Source organism: Triticum aestivum, chromosome 5B (genome assembly GCF_018294505.1).
Source record: "Triticum aestivum cultivar Chinese Spring chromosome 5B, IWGSC CS RefSeq v2.1, whole genome shotgun sequence".
NCBI lineage: Eukaryota > Viridiplantae > Streptophyta > Magnoliopsida > Poales > Poaceae > Triticum > Triticum aestivum.
Genome location: NC_057807.1, coordinates 496,908,658 through 496,924,220, shown reverse-complemented (window position 1 = coordinate 496,924,220; position 15,563 = coordinate 496,908,658).

Here is a 15,563-nt window from a genome sequence, read left to right as displayed (position 1 = left end):
TTATTTCAGGCCTTTCGCGATGTGCCTACGGTGGAAGTAGACATTCCTGTCGACTATGAAGACGTCAGTGGCGACTTCGTCAATTTTAAAATAATAAAATGATGTACCGGCTCAGTCTCTCGAAGGTGCTCATAGGGTAGATTGTGTGTGCATTCATAAGAATGAGTGTATATATGTATGTACGAGCGATTGTGCATGTACCATGTTAAAAAAGATGAAGAAAGAGTATGATTAGATTTTTTTCACATATCTTTTCTCAAATTTTAAGAATAGGGCCTGTCTAGGGCATATATATGTGCCCTAATTATTGCACATCTAAGTGATTTAATCAAGAATAAAACGAAAAGTTTCTTAAAAAAATATAAAACGGAAATTGAAAAGAAAAAAGAAAATACCCACACTAATCCTCATGTAAGATCAATGAGATAAGACTTAGGCCCCGCTTGAATTGTTGGATTTTTCCTACACTTGTAAAGTTTTACACCTGTAACTTACCGGTCTCCACACAAATACATTGCCACCGAGTTGTGTTTGTTTTTGGTTGTAAGCCGCGCTTGGTTGGGGGTTGCAAATCCGGCTGTAATATGTGCGCAGCTCCCATGCAGGGATACTTTGGTATTCAGCAATACTTTATTCAAACTAACCAAGTAGAGCACAAACTGCACAAGCATGTGCATTTCTAATACACATATACACTACTCCCATACAAACTATACAGCAGATATAACAATGCCAACATTCTGATTTATATACAAATACCCCCAAAAAATAAGTTTTAAGAAAGATATTTATAGCCATATACGATAACAAAATCCAGATAATTTATGATGCTCAAAGTGAACTTAAGTTACAAATATTTTAGGCATTATTATAATGCTACAGAGTCAAAACTCGACAATTGTTGAATCTTTCTAGGATTGGACACTAAATATTTCAGAAAGGTTCTTGCTTCTTCATGGACTTGTGGTATCATTCGAAAAGGCAACCTGAAAAGAACAAAAATAAATATTAATTATAATATTACCACTTTGGTTCACCACCATTGGCATGAACAATTTAAGCATCTAGATCTCTCTCCTATATAAAATTATGAAACTGTTATAAAAAGACAGTTAGCATAACGGTTATTTTGGGCCTTCATGATGTAAAAAAGGTTACTTTTTCATCTACATCATCTATTGGAGATGCTCTGATATTTCATGGATCAGTCATGTTGCTAGCAAGCTGCTGCTAGACAAATTATTCTATGGATCAGTCATGTTATTTAAACGAAGACAAAATCCTGAATTACCAAGGGGAGCTAGATGATACTCCCTCTGTCCCGTAATACAAGAATGGTGTAGTGTCAAAAACGCTCTTATATTATGGGACGGAGGGAGTACAAGGTAGCCATATCATGTCACTCAAGTTTAAAGTAACTACATCATTTTCTCAGGCACATGAACAATCATACAAGAACATTACCCTACCTGTTCCATTTCTATGTTTCATCTCATAACCATACATGAACAATTGGTAGAATGCATGGTAAAGAAGGATGAAGAACAATACCTTTGATCAGAGCACCAGATTGATTGAAGGAATACCGCCATATGAAAACCGAGCTGCAAAGAAATACTCGCTTAACTAAGCCTTGCAAACTTATCTTTATTGGGAAGAAGAAATGCAGAAAACCAAGATAATGGTACTTACAAGTAGGGCTGCAAACGAGTCGAGTTCGAGCGAGTTAGTCTAGGCTCATCTCAACTCATATTAAAATTCGAGCGAGCTCAAAATGTGCGAAGCTCAAGGTCGAGCTGCAGAAAGTGGCTCATGCTCAGCTTGTAACGATCTCGAGTCGATCTCGAGCTAGTTTTGAACTAAATAAGATGATTTTTAAAATCCTTTTAAGGCAAATTTTAAAGCAAGCAAGCCACAACAGAATAAAAAATCACTATAAATTCGACTTATTCTTCCTCAAGTGAAGACTAGAATTTAATAACAAGGGATCATGGATAGAAGGCGGCGAAGGTGCGCGAGCTCTCAAACTTTGCCCAAATAACAAGATATTGAACACGCGGTTGGTCACGTGATAAGAATAAATTATCTTCATGCTTATTTTTCATGTTTGCTGGTAAGTAAAGTGAAGAAAAAGATCGTACAAAACATATATTAAAATGAATGATCCTAATTCTTGGCAATAAATATGAAGGTTATTTAATACAGTTATATAACACCGAGCTATCGAGCTAAAATCGAGTGAGCCAATGCTGGCTCAAGATCAGCTCATTTCTCGATTGAGCTACATAAAGTGTTCATACTCACCTCATTTCTTTTGAAGTCGATCTCGAGTCGAGCTAAAATACGAGTCGATCTTGTTGGGAAACGTAGTAATTTCAAAAAAATCTTACGCACATGCAAGATCATGGTGATGCATAGCAACGAGAGGGGAGAGTGTCGTCCACGTACCCTCGTAGACCGAAAGCGGAAGCGTTAGAACAACGCGGTTGATGTAGTTGTACGTCTTCATGGGCCGACCAATCAAGCACCGAAACTACGACACCTCTGAGTTCTAGCACACGTTCAGCTCGATGACGTCCCTCGAACTCCGATCCAGCCGAGTGTCAAGGGAGAGTTCCGTCAGCACGACGATGTAGTGACGATCTTGATGTTCTACCGTCGCAGGGCTTCGCCTAAGCACCGCTACAATATTATCGAGGAGGACTATGGTGGAGGGGGGCACCGCACACGGCTAAGAGATCAAGAGATCAATTGTTGTGTCTAGAGGTGCCCCCTGCCCCCGTATATAAAGGAGAAAGGGGGGAGGGGGCGGCCGGCCAGGGAGGAGGCGCGCCAAGGGGAGTCCTACTCCCACCGGGAGTAGGACTCCCTCCTTCCTTGTTGGACTTGGAGAAGGGGGGAAAGAGGAGGGAGAGAGAGGAAGGAAAGGGGGGCGCCGCCCCCCTCTCCTTGTCCTATTCAGACTAGGGGGGGGGGGAGGGGCGCGTGGCCCTGCCCTGGCCTCCTCTCCTCTTCTCCACTAAGGCCCACTATGGCCCATTAAGCCCCCGGGGGATTCCGGTAACCTCCCGGTACTCCGGTAAAATCCCGATTTTTCACCCGGAACATTTCTGATATCCAAATATATGCTTCCAATATATCAATCTTCATGTCTCGACCATTTCGAGACTCCTCGTCATGTCCGTAATCACATCCGGGACTCCGAACAACCTTCGGTACATCAAAACTCATAAACTCATAATATAACTGTCATTGAAACCTTAAGCGTGCGGACCCTACGGGTTCGAGAACTATGTAGACATGAGCGAGTCAATAACCAATAGCGGAACCTGGATGCTCATATTGGCTCCTACATATTCTATGAAGATCTTTATCGGTCAAACCGCATAACAACATACGTTGTTCCCTTTGTCATCGGTATGTTACTTGCCCGAGATTCGATCGTCGGTATCTCAATACCTAATTCAATCTCGTTACCGGCAAGTCTATTTACTCGTTATGTAATGCATCATTCCGTAACTAACTCATTAGTTACATTGCTTGCAAGGCTTATAGTGATGTAAATTACCGAGAGGGCCCAGAGATACCTCTCCGACAATTGGAGTGACAAAACCTAATCTCGAAATATGCCAACTCAACATGTACCTTTGGAGACACATGTAGAGCTCCTTTATAATCACCCAGTTACGTTGTGACGTTTGGTAGCACACAAAGTGTTCCTCCCGTAAACGGGAGTTGCATAATCTCATAGTCATAGGAACATGTATAAGTCATGAAGAAAGCAATAGCAACATACTAAACGATCAAGTGCTAAGCTAACGGAATGGGTCAAGTCAATCACATCATTCTACTAATGATGTGATCCCGTTAATCAAATGACAACTCATGTCTATGGTTAGGAAACATAACCATCTTTGATTAATGAGCTAGTCAAGTAGAGGCATACTAGTGACATTAAGTTTGTCTATGTATTCACACATGTATTATGTTTCCAGTTAATACAATTCTAGCATGAAGAATAAACATTTATAATGATATAAGGAAATAAATAATAACTTTATTATTGCCTCTAGGGCATATTTCCTTCAGTCTCCCACTTGCACTAGAGTCAATAATCTAGATTACATAGTAATGATTCTAACACCCATGGAGCCTTGGTGCTGATCATGTTTTGCTCGTGGAAGAGGCTTAGTCAACGGGCATGCAACATTCAGATCCGTATGTATCTTGCAAATCTCTATGTCTCCCACCTGGACTTGGTCCCGGATGGAATTGAAGCGTCTCTTGATGTGCTTGGTCCTCTTGTGAAATCTGGATTCCTTTGCCAAGGTAATTGCACCAGTATTGTCACAGAAGTTCTTCATTGGTCCCGATGCACTAGGTATGACACCTAGATCAGAAATGAACTCCTTCATCCAGACTCCTTCATTTGCTGCTTCCGAAGTAGCTATGTACTCCGCTTCGCATGCAGGTCCCGCCACGACGCTTTGTTTAGAACTAAACCAACTGATAGCCCCACCGTTTAATATAAACACGTATCCGGTTTGCGATTTAGAATCGCCCGGATTAGTGTCAAAGCTTGCACCGACGTAACCATTTACGACTAGCTCTTTGTCACCTCCATAAACGAGAAACATATCCTTAGTCCTTTTCAGGTATTTCAGGATGTTCTTGACCGTTGTCCAGTGATCCACTCCTGGATTACTTTGGTACCTCCCAGCTAAACTTATTGCTAAGCATACATCAGGTCTGGTATACAACATTGCATACATGATAGAGCCTATGGCTAAAGCATAGGGAACATCTTTCATTTTCTCTCTATCTTCTGCTGTGGTCGGGCATTGAGTCTGACTCAACTTCACACCTTGTATACAGGCAAGAACCCTTTCTTTGCTTGATCCATTTTGAACTTTTTCAAAACTTTATCAAGGTATGTGCTTTGTGAAAGTCTAATTAGGCGTCTTGATCTATCTCTATAGATCTTGATGCCTAATATGTAAGCAGCTTCACCGAGGTCTTTCATTGAAAAACTTTTATTCAAGTATCCTTTTATGTTATCGAGAAATTCTATATCATTTCTAATTAACAATATGTCGTCTACATATAATATCAGAAATGCTACAGAGCTCCCACTCACTTTCTTGTAAATACAGGCTTCTCCAAAAGTCTGTATAAAACCATATGCTTTGATCACACTATCAAAGCGTTTATTCCAACTCCGAGAGGCTTGCACCAGTCCATAAATGGATCGCTGGAGCTTGCACACTTTGTTAGCACCTTTTGGATCGACAAAAGCTTCTGGTTGCATCATATACAACTCTTCTTCCAGAAATCCATTCAAGAATGCAGTTTTGATATCCGTTTGCCATATTTCATAATCATAAAATGCGGCAATTGCTAAGATGATTCGGACAGACTTAAGCATCGCTACGGGTGAGAAAGTCTCATCGTAGTCAACCCCTTGAACTTGTCGAAAACCTTTTGTAACAAGTCAAGCTTTGTAGACAGTTACATTACCATCAGAGTTAGTCTTCTTCTTGACGATCCATTTATTCTCAATGGCTTGCCGATCATTGGGAAAGTCAACCAAAGTCCATACTTTGTTCTCATACGTGGATCCCATCTCAGATTTCATGGCCTCAAGCGATTTTGCGGAATCTGGGCTCATCATCGCTTCCTCATAGTTCGTAGGTTCGCCATGGTCAAGTAACATGACTTCTAGAATAGGATTATTGTACCACTCTGGAGCGGATCTTACTCTGGATGACCTACGAGGTTCTGTAGTAACTTGATCTGAAGTTTCATGATCAATATCATTAGCTTCCTCACTGATTGGTGTAGTTCTCACAGGAACCGGTTTCTGTGATGAACTATTTTCCAATAAGGGAGCAGGTATAGTTACCTCATCAAGTTCTACTTTCCTCCCACTCACTTCTTTTGAGAGAAACTCCTTCTCTAGAAAGGATCCGAATTTAGCCATAAAAGTCTTGCCTTTAGATCTGTGATAGAAGGTGTACCCAATAGTCTCTTTTGGGTATCCTATGAAGACACATTTCTCCGATTTGGGTTCAAGCTTATCTGATTGAAGTTTCTTCACATAAGCATCGCAACCCCAAACTTTAAGAAATGACAACTTTGGTTTCTTGACAAACCATAGTTCATAAGGCGTCGTCTCAATGGATTTTGATGGTGCCTATTTAACATGAATGCGGTCGTCTCTAAAGCATAACCCCAAAACGATAGCGGTAAATCAGTAAGAGACATCATAGATCGCACCATATCTAGTAAAGTACGATTACGACGTTAGAACACACCATTTCGTTGTGGTGTTCCGGGTGGCGTGAGTTGCAAAACTATTCTGCATTGTTTTAGTTGTAAACCAAACTCGTAACTCAAATATTCTCCTTCACGATCAGATTGTAGAAACTTTATTTTCTTGTTACGATGATTTTCCACTTCACTCTGAAATTCTTTGAACTTTTGAAATGTTTCAGACTTGTGTTTCATTAAGTAGATATACACATATCTGCTCAAATCATCTGTGAAGGTGAGAAAATAACGATATCCGCCGCGAGCCTCAACATTCATCGGACCACATACATCAGTATGTATGATTTCCAACAAGTCTGTTGCTCGCTCCATAGTTCCGGAGAACGGCGTTTTAGTCATCTTGTCCATGAGGCACGGTTCGTAAGTACCAAGTGATTCATAATCAAGTGATTCCAGAAGTCCATCAGTATGGAGTTTCTTCATGCGCTTTACACCAATATGACCCAAACGGCAGTGCCACAAATAAGTTGCACTATCATTATCAACTCTGCATCTTTTGGCTTCAACATTATGAATATGTGTATCACTACTATCGAGATTTAATAAAAATAGACCACTTTTCAAGGGTGCATGACCATAAAAGATATTACTCATATAAATAGAACAACCATTATTCTCTGATTTAAATGAATAACCGCCTCGCATCAAACAAGATCCAGATATAATGTTCATGCTCAACGCTGGCACCAAATAACAATTATTTCAGGTCTAAAACTAATCCCGAAGGTAGATGTAGAGGTAGCGTGCCGACCGCGATCACATCGACTTTGGAACCATTTCCCACGCGCATCGTCACCTCGTCCTTAGCCAATCTTCGCTTAATCCGTAGTCCCTATTTCGAGTTGCAAATATTAGCAACAGAACCAGTATCAAATACCCAGGTGCTACTGCGAGCATTAGTAAGGTACACATCAATAACATGTATATCACATATACCTTTGTTCACCTTGCCATCCTTCTTATCCGCCAAATACTTGGGGCAGTTCCGCTTCCAGTGACCAGTCTGCTTGCAGTAGAAGCACTCAGTCTCAGGCTTAGGTCCAGATTTGGGTTTCTTCTCTTGAGCAGCAACTTGTTTGCTGTTCTTCTTGAAGTTCCCCTTCTTCTTCCCTTTACCCTTTTTCTTGAAACTGGTGGTCTTATTGACCATCAACACTTGATGCTCCTTCTTGATTTCTACCTCCGCAGCCTTTAGCATTGCGAAGAGCTCAGGAATAGTCTTGTCCATCCCTTGCATATTATAGTTCATCACGAAGCTCTTGTAGCTTGGTGGCAGTGATTGAAAAATTCTGTTAATGACACTATCATCAGGAAGATTAACTCCCAGTTGAATCAAGTGATTATTATACCCAGACATTTTGAGTATATGTTCACTGACAGAACTATTCTCTTCCATCTTGCAGCTATAGAACTTATTGGAGACTTCATATCTCTCAATCCGGGCATTTGCTTGAAATATTAACTTCAACTCCTGGAACATCTCATATGCTCCATGACGTTCAAAATGTCGTTGAAGTCCCGGTTCTAAGCCGTAAAGCATGGCATACTGAACTATCGAGTAGTCATCAGCTTTGCTCTGCCAGACGTTCTTAACATCGTCAGTTGCATCTGCAGTAGGCCTGGCACCCAGCGGTGCTTCCAGGACATAATTCTTCTGTGCAGCAATGAGGATAATCCTCAAGTTACGGACCCAGTCCGTGTAATTGCTACCATCATCTTTCAACTTAGCTTTCTCAAGGAACGCATTAAAATTCAACGGAGCAACAGCACGAGCAATCTATCTACAAAAAACATAGACAAGCAAAATACTATCAGGTACTAAGTTCATGATAAATTTAAGTTCAATTAATCATATTACTAAAGAACTCCCACTTAGGCAGACATCTCTCTAGTCATCTAAGTGATCACGTGATCCAAATCAACTAAACCATGTCCGATCATCACGTGAGATGGAGTAGTTTTCAATGGTGAACATCACTATGTTGATCATATCTACTATATGATTCACGTTCGACCTTTCGGTCTCCGTGTTCCGAGGCCATATCTGTATATGCTAGGCTCATCAAGTTTAACCTGAATATTCCGCGTGTGCAACCGTTTTGCACCCGTTGTATTTGAACGTCGAGCCTATCACACCCGATCATCACGTCGTGTCTCAGCATGAAGAACTTTCGCAATGGTGCATACTCAGGGAGAAGACTTCTTGATAATTAGTGAGAGACCATCTTATAATGCTATCGTCAATCAAAGCAAAATAAGATGTATAAAGGATAAACATCACATGCAATCAATATAAGTGATATGATATGGCCATCATCATCTTGTGCTTGTGATCTCCATCTCCGAAGCACCGTCGTGATCACCATCGTCACCGGCGCGACACCTTGATCTCCATCGTAGCATCGTTGTCGTTTCACCATCTATTGCTTCTACGATTATTGCTACCGCTTAGTGATAAAGTAAAGCAATTACAGGGCGCTTGCATTTCATACAATAAAGCGATTTCCATATGGCTCCTGCCAGTTGCCGATAACTCGGTTACAAAACATGGTCATCTCATACAATAAAATATAGCATCACGTCTTGACCATATCACATCACAACATGCCCTGCAAAAACAAGTTAGACGTCCTCTACTTTGTTGTTGCAAATTTTACATGGCTGCTATGGGCTGAGCAAGAACCGTTCTTACCTACGCATCAAAACCACAACGATAGTTCATCAAGTTAGTGCTGTTTTAACCTTCGCAACGACCAGGCGTAGCCACACTCGTTTCAACTAAAGTTGGAGAAACTGACACCCGCCAGCCACCTGTGTGCAAAGCACGTCGGTAGAACCAGTCTCATGTAAGCGTACGCTAATGTCGGTCCGGGCTGCTTCATCCAACAATACCGCCGAACCAAAGTATGACATGCTGATAAGCAGTATGACTTGTATCGCCCACAACTCACTTGTGTTCTACTCGTGCATATAACATCTACGCATAAAACCTGGCTCGGATGCCACTGTTGGGGAACGTAGTAATTTCAAAACAATTCCTATGCACACGCAAGATCATGGTGATGCATAGCAACGAGAGGGGAGAGTGTCGTCCACGTACCCTCGTAGACCGAAAGAGGAAGCATTAGAACAATGCCGTTGATGTAGTCGTACGTCTTCACGGCCCGACCGATCAAGCACCGAAACTACGCCACCTCCAAGTTCTAGCACACGTTCAGCTCGATGACGTCCCTCGAACTCCGATCCAGTCGAGTGTCGAGGGAGAGTTCCGTCAGCACGATGGCATAGTGACGATCTTGATGTTCTACCGTCGCAGGGCTTCGCCTAAGCACCGCTACAATATTATCGAGGAGGACTATGGTGGAGGGGGCACCGCACACGGCTAAGAGATCAAGAGATCAATTGTTGTGTCTAGAGGTGCCCCCTGCCCCCATATATAAAGGAGCAAGGGGGGAGGGGGTGGCCGGCCAGGGAGGAGGTGCGCTAAGGGGAGTTCTACTCCCACCAGGAGTAGGACTCCCTCCTTCCTTGTTGGACTTGGAGAAGGGGCGAAAGAGAAGGGAGAGAGAGGAAGGAAAGGGGGGGCGCCGCCCCCCTCTCCTTGTCCTATTCGGACTAGGGGGGAGGGGCGCGCGGCCCTGCCCTGGCCTCCTCTCCTCTTCTCCACTAAGGCCCACTATGGCCCATTAAGCCCCCGGGGGGTTCCGGTAACCGCCCGGTACTCCGGTAAAATCCCGATTTCACCCGGAACATTTCCGATATCCAAATATAGACTTCCAATATATCAATCTTCATGTCTCGACCATTTCGAGACCCCTCGTCAAGTCCGTAATCACATCCAGGACTCCAAACAACCTTCGGTAAATCAAAACACATAAACTCATAATATAACTGTCATCGAAACCTTAAGCGTGCGGACCCTACGGGTTCGAGAACTATGTAGACATGACCGAGACACGTTTTTGGTCAATAACCAATAGCGGAACCTGGATGCTCATATTGGCTCCTACATATTCTACGAAGATCTTTATCGATCAAACCGCATAACAACATACGTTGTTCCCTTTGTCATCGGTATGTTATTTGCCCGAGATTCGATCGTTGGTATCTCAATACCTAGTTCAATCTCGTTACCGGCAAGTCTATTTACTCGTTATGTAATGCATCATTCTGTAACTAACTCATTAGTTACATTGCTTGCAAGGCTTATAGTGATGTGCATTACCGAGAGGGCCTAGAGATACCTCTCCGACAATTGGAGTGACAAAACCTAATCTCGAAATATGCCAACTCAACATGTACCTTTGGAGACACCTGTAGAGCTCCTTTATAATCACCCAGTTACGTTGTGACGTTTGGTAGCACACAAAGTGTTCCTCCAGTAAATGGGAGTTGCATAATCTCATAGTCATAGGAACATGTATAAGTCATGAAGAAAGCAATAGCAACATACTAAACGATCAAGTGCTAAGCTAATGGAATGGGTCAAGTTAATCATATCGTTCTACTAATGATGTGATCCCGTTAATCAAATGACAACTCATGTGTATGGTTAGGAAACATAACCATCTTTGATTAATGAGCTAGTCAAGTAGAGGCATACTAGTGACATTAAGTTTGTCTATGTGTTCACACATGTATTATGTTTCCGGTTAATACAATTCTAGCATGAAGAATAAACATTTATCATGATATAAGAAAATAAATAATAACTTTATTATTGCCCTAGGGCATATTTCCTTCAGATCTTGAGCGGCTCACGAGCCTCGAGCTTTTCTTGCAGCTCTACTTACAAGGAGGAGGCTGAGGACTAATCTTGTCGACTTCCTTCTTTAGCCACATACCCCGCAATCTTGAGTTGTAACCTAGGAAAATCGCACGATTTGCTGCATCTTTGAAAACATCAGAGGCAAAGATTTTGACCTCGTCGGGAACATCATCCATGTCATTCAAGACCTGCAAGCATTCTGTAATTGAGGGCTGTTTTCCTTGTTGTGACACTTTTTCCTTCTTGGAAGCTTGCTCTTTCTTGAAATTCACATAAGCCATCATGGAATCTTCAAGGCGCTGTACAGATGTGGCACCTTTTTGTTTCTTAGTTTTTTCCCTTTGGCACTTGATTCACTTATTTGTGATTGATCACCATCAGCATCTTCACTGCCTAATTCTTCCTCGTCATTGACAGTGTTCTCTCTTTCATCCACATCATCTAATGTAGGAGTATCATTGATGTCAATTATTGAAGAAGTCCTTATGTTGTCATCTCTTCCATGTCTTGTATTTTTCTTGCTAGTTCTTGCAACCATCTTATCCTTTGCTCCAAAGTTGCTACCTGTTTTTGTGCCAATCGGAGGCTTCCTTGATGTCAGGCAATGTCTTCCTTGCGCAATATGTCCTTCATAGAGCACACCCAATGCCTCGTACAATGGGAAGCTCTTTCCTTCATACATTTTGAGCTTTGGGTCCTCCTACATAATTAATAGAAAGGTGTGAGCAGATCATGCATAGGCATGAAAAGTTCATGCACATATAAGGAAATCAGAAGTTAGAAGGAATAAAAACTTACTGCAATGATCTCTTCCCATTTTTCAGGCGTGGTGTTGATCACACATGCAATATCATTCCATGATATTCCAGAGCGGTTGACTATCAACTTGATATTTTTGTAGTGCTTTTTCAACTGAGCTTCCTTATCTTGAACCTGATCCTTGGTAAACCTTGCCTCTGGATATAAATTGTTCAGTTCCTTGACAACTTGATTCCAACCTTCCGTAGTCCACCCATTTTGTCCACGGTAATGAGATAGATTGTACTCTCTAAGTACCTCCACGAGGCCTTTCTCATACCTTGCTGTCCACTTAGCCCTATTTGGCGTCATATTGAACCTATGACAATGTAACTTTAGCAATAAATCAATACAAGAATCTGATCACATTAAGCAACATAAGAATATGAAAATCCAACATCACATTAAGAAATATAAGAATCTGAAAATGCAAAATCACATCAAGTAATATGAAATAAAACATTAACATAACTCAAATGTTGCTAATATATAGGATCGATCCTAATAACATAACTCAAATGTCATCCTTACATAACTCAAATGAAACATTAACATAACTCAAATGTCATCTTTATATCTCAAATTACACATCATTACAATAAATTACTTTGACAGAAATAAAAACTTAAATTATTAGCTAGTAGATCTCCGTGACGATCTTTCTCTTCGAATTCTTTGATAGTCCGCCCACATCCTGTTGGCAATTTCATCTCTCGTAGAATTACCAAGGTCCCTTTGATTGCTTGACGATGTAGGAACATGTCGAGGTTTGTAATCTCCATCAGGAAGAGTGACAAATAGAAGAGGGTCAATTTGCATTTGTTGCGTATCTAGCCATTGTTCATCACCTCTGTGACTCCGGATTATATTGTGAAATACAGCTGCCGCCATAGGAATTTTTACTTGAGTGTCAATTGGGTAATGTGTGCCAACTTTTAAAATAGGAAATCACATTTTCCATACACCAATCGTACGCTCTATATGGTTCCGTAGATGGGCATGCCTTAGATTGAATAGTTCTTTGGGGTTCTTTGGACGAGGGCCACCTCTACCGAAATCTTGTAGATGGTAACGAACTCCACGGTATGGAGCTAGAAACTGTGGTGTGTTTGCGTAGCCTCCGTCAACCAAATAGTACTTGCCCGGAGGTACATGGCAGCCCGATTGAATAGCAGATTTCAATACTCTGGCATCTGAGGCAGACCCCTCCCAACCAGCTGACACATAAACAAAGTTGAGATCGAAGTCGCAGGCGACCATCACATTTTGGGAGAGGGTTCCCTTTCTATTCCTGTATGGAGCAGCCTCATTGGATGTTATGGTCATGGGAACATGAGTCCCATCTTTTGCCCCTAGGCAGTTCTGCATTAAACAAGCTATGGTTACTATATGTGTTATACTTAGGGAGGATACAAATTCCTAAAGTACATAGCAAGGGATGGCGTGTACCTCAAAGAAAGGCCAAAACTGGGGATTTGTTGATATTTTCCAATGAGTATCTAGCGAACTATGCTTGATAAGGTCAAATGCCAATGATCTCATAGCGTTGAAGCATCCATTGATATGCCTATGCACCATTTCCAGACTGTGCTGAAACCTATCAGTCAATGTATGATAACTCGCATTCCTGGATAGCATGTACATAAACATCCCTAGTTGCTCTTCAACACTGACTCCTTTTGAATTTTTTAGAAGATTTTTTGATCTAAGATGGTCACATGGAAGTTGGAAGATATGGGATTTCATAAACCCATGGAAGTTTATTGGACCACTGTTCATAAACAAATCATTCGACTTTCATCTGTTTGTTTATCAGTATTTCTAAGTTTACATCAATATGAACTTCGACAGCAGCTAACGAAACTGAATTCTTGTGAAACTTTGGCAGTAGTTGTTAACTGGCAGGAGGGTTCGGGCTAATCATGACCAAGCAGGACGGCCACTTCGCAAAGGAGTACTCCGCCGCCGGCTGAACGGGGAAGGGGCGGGGAAGGATGGCAGAGGAGGAGGAGGAGGGAGGATACCTTGGTGGAGTAGAGGAGGATGAGCGATTCGCTGTCACGGTCAGGTCACAACTGCCGGCCAACGTCGCCGTCGTGGCCAGGAGCGAGTCGCCGTCATTGTCGCGGCCAGGAGCGAGTCGCCGTTACCGTCGCGGCCAGGAGCGAGTCGCCGTCGTCGGCGTGCCTAACCCCCGTCGTGGCCACCGTCTTCTGCGCCTCACCACGTCGCCGTCGTGAACGTTGTCGCTTGACCACCTCGTGGACACCAGCGTCGGCGCCTCCCGGCGGCGCAACTCGATCTAGGTCTCGAGCGAGAGGCGAGGTGGGGAAAAACGACGGCCGCTGGTCTGTATCGGGTACCGGTCTGATACGGGTGTAAATGAGAAAACCAGTGTAAAACTTACAGCCCAACGACATGCCAAGCACCACGGCGGGCCCATCCATTTTTATTTTACAGGGGTATATTTTACAGGTGTACTGGCCCTAAAACGAGAAACCAAGCGGGGCCTTAGACGTGTAATAGTTATGGCACATATAGGCAAACTGTCAAGAATATTGCTAATGTTGCCTTGGCCACAAGGGGTACCATCATTGCTAAAAGGAAAGCCAAGGAAACTCTCACGTCATAATTAAGTCGACAATAGTACTACATCGGAAAAAAAAAAGAGTCGACAATAGTAGTACTAGCGCAGTATCCAGTCCCTCACTAGCCAGCGCTGCTGCACCTAAATATCAAGCATAATTAAGTCGACAAGTCACATCGTGCTCTCTCGGCCACAGGATTTGGGCGACGCGTCACATCGACCGCGCCCTTATTGGCCAGAGTCTTGCTACACACACGATGAAATTGGACGATGCACAGACGATGGATTAAATCTGGCCGGACAAACGTTGATTGAGAAGGGCGTCGGCCGCTGGATTTACGTGTCGTGCATAGATCGGCCACTTGTGTCGTGCATGGAGTAATTTCGTATTGGCCAGAGGATCTAGGACGATCGGAGGCACATATATGGCGTGACTGTACCACCGCGTGACACGCTAGTAGTACTGCTGGTACCTAGCCCGGTGCGGCGTGCTCCGTCACTCCCCCCCACCACACTCTGCCACACGGCACACTCTCGTTGTCTCATTGAGAGCGAGCAGTGCGACGGCGACTGCACACGCGCTAGCTTAGCAACAAACGATTTTGGCGGGAGCAGTATCGGCCACGTCTACGGGGTTGATTAGCGTGCTTTGTGCCACCACTCCCCACACATGATGACATGAGCGAATAGCACCTTGCTACGAGACTATGGGATCCCTTGCAAGCCGACTGAATCCATCACTTTCATACAAAAGCGATGGCCTTTTGTTTGACATTTTTTTGTTCGTTTTTGCGGCTTTGCGTCCGGTTCTTAATTGCCATAAGTTCTGATGCTTTCGAGTGTCCAAAGATTTACCATTGCTGGTGTATTCAACTTTCATTTGTTCAACAGTCATAACAATATCCCGGCGGGAGATTTGCGAGGCCACTAGCTCCGTAGCGCACCATTAAGGGAACCCCCACGCCATCCCCAAAACGTCGGGACCGACGTGTCCGGATTTTTTTTCACTATCTAAACGGTGTCGTAAACGTCCACGGACGGGTTCGCGTGTCCGAATTCTGATGAACCGGCCACAAACTG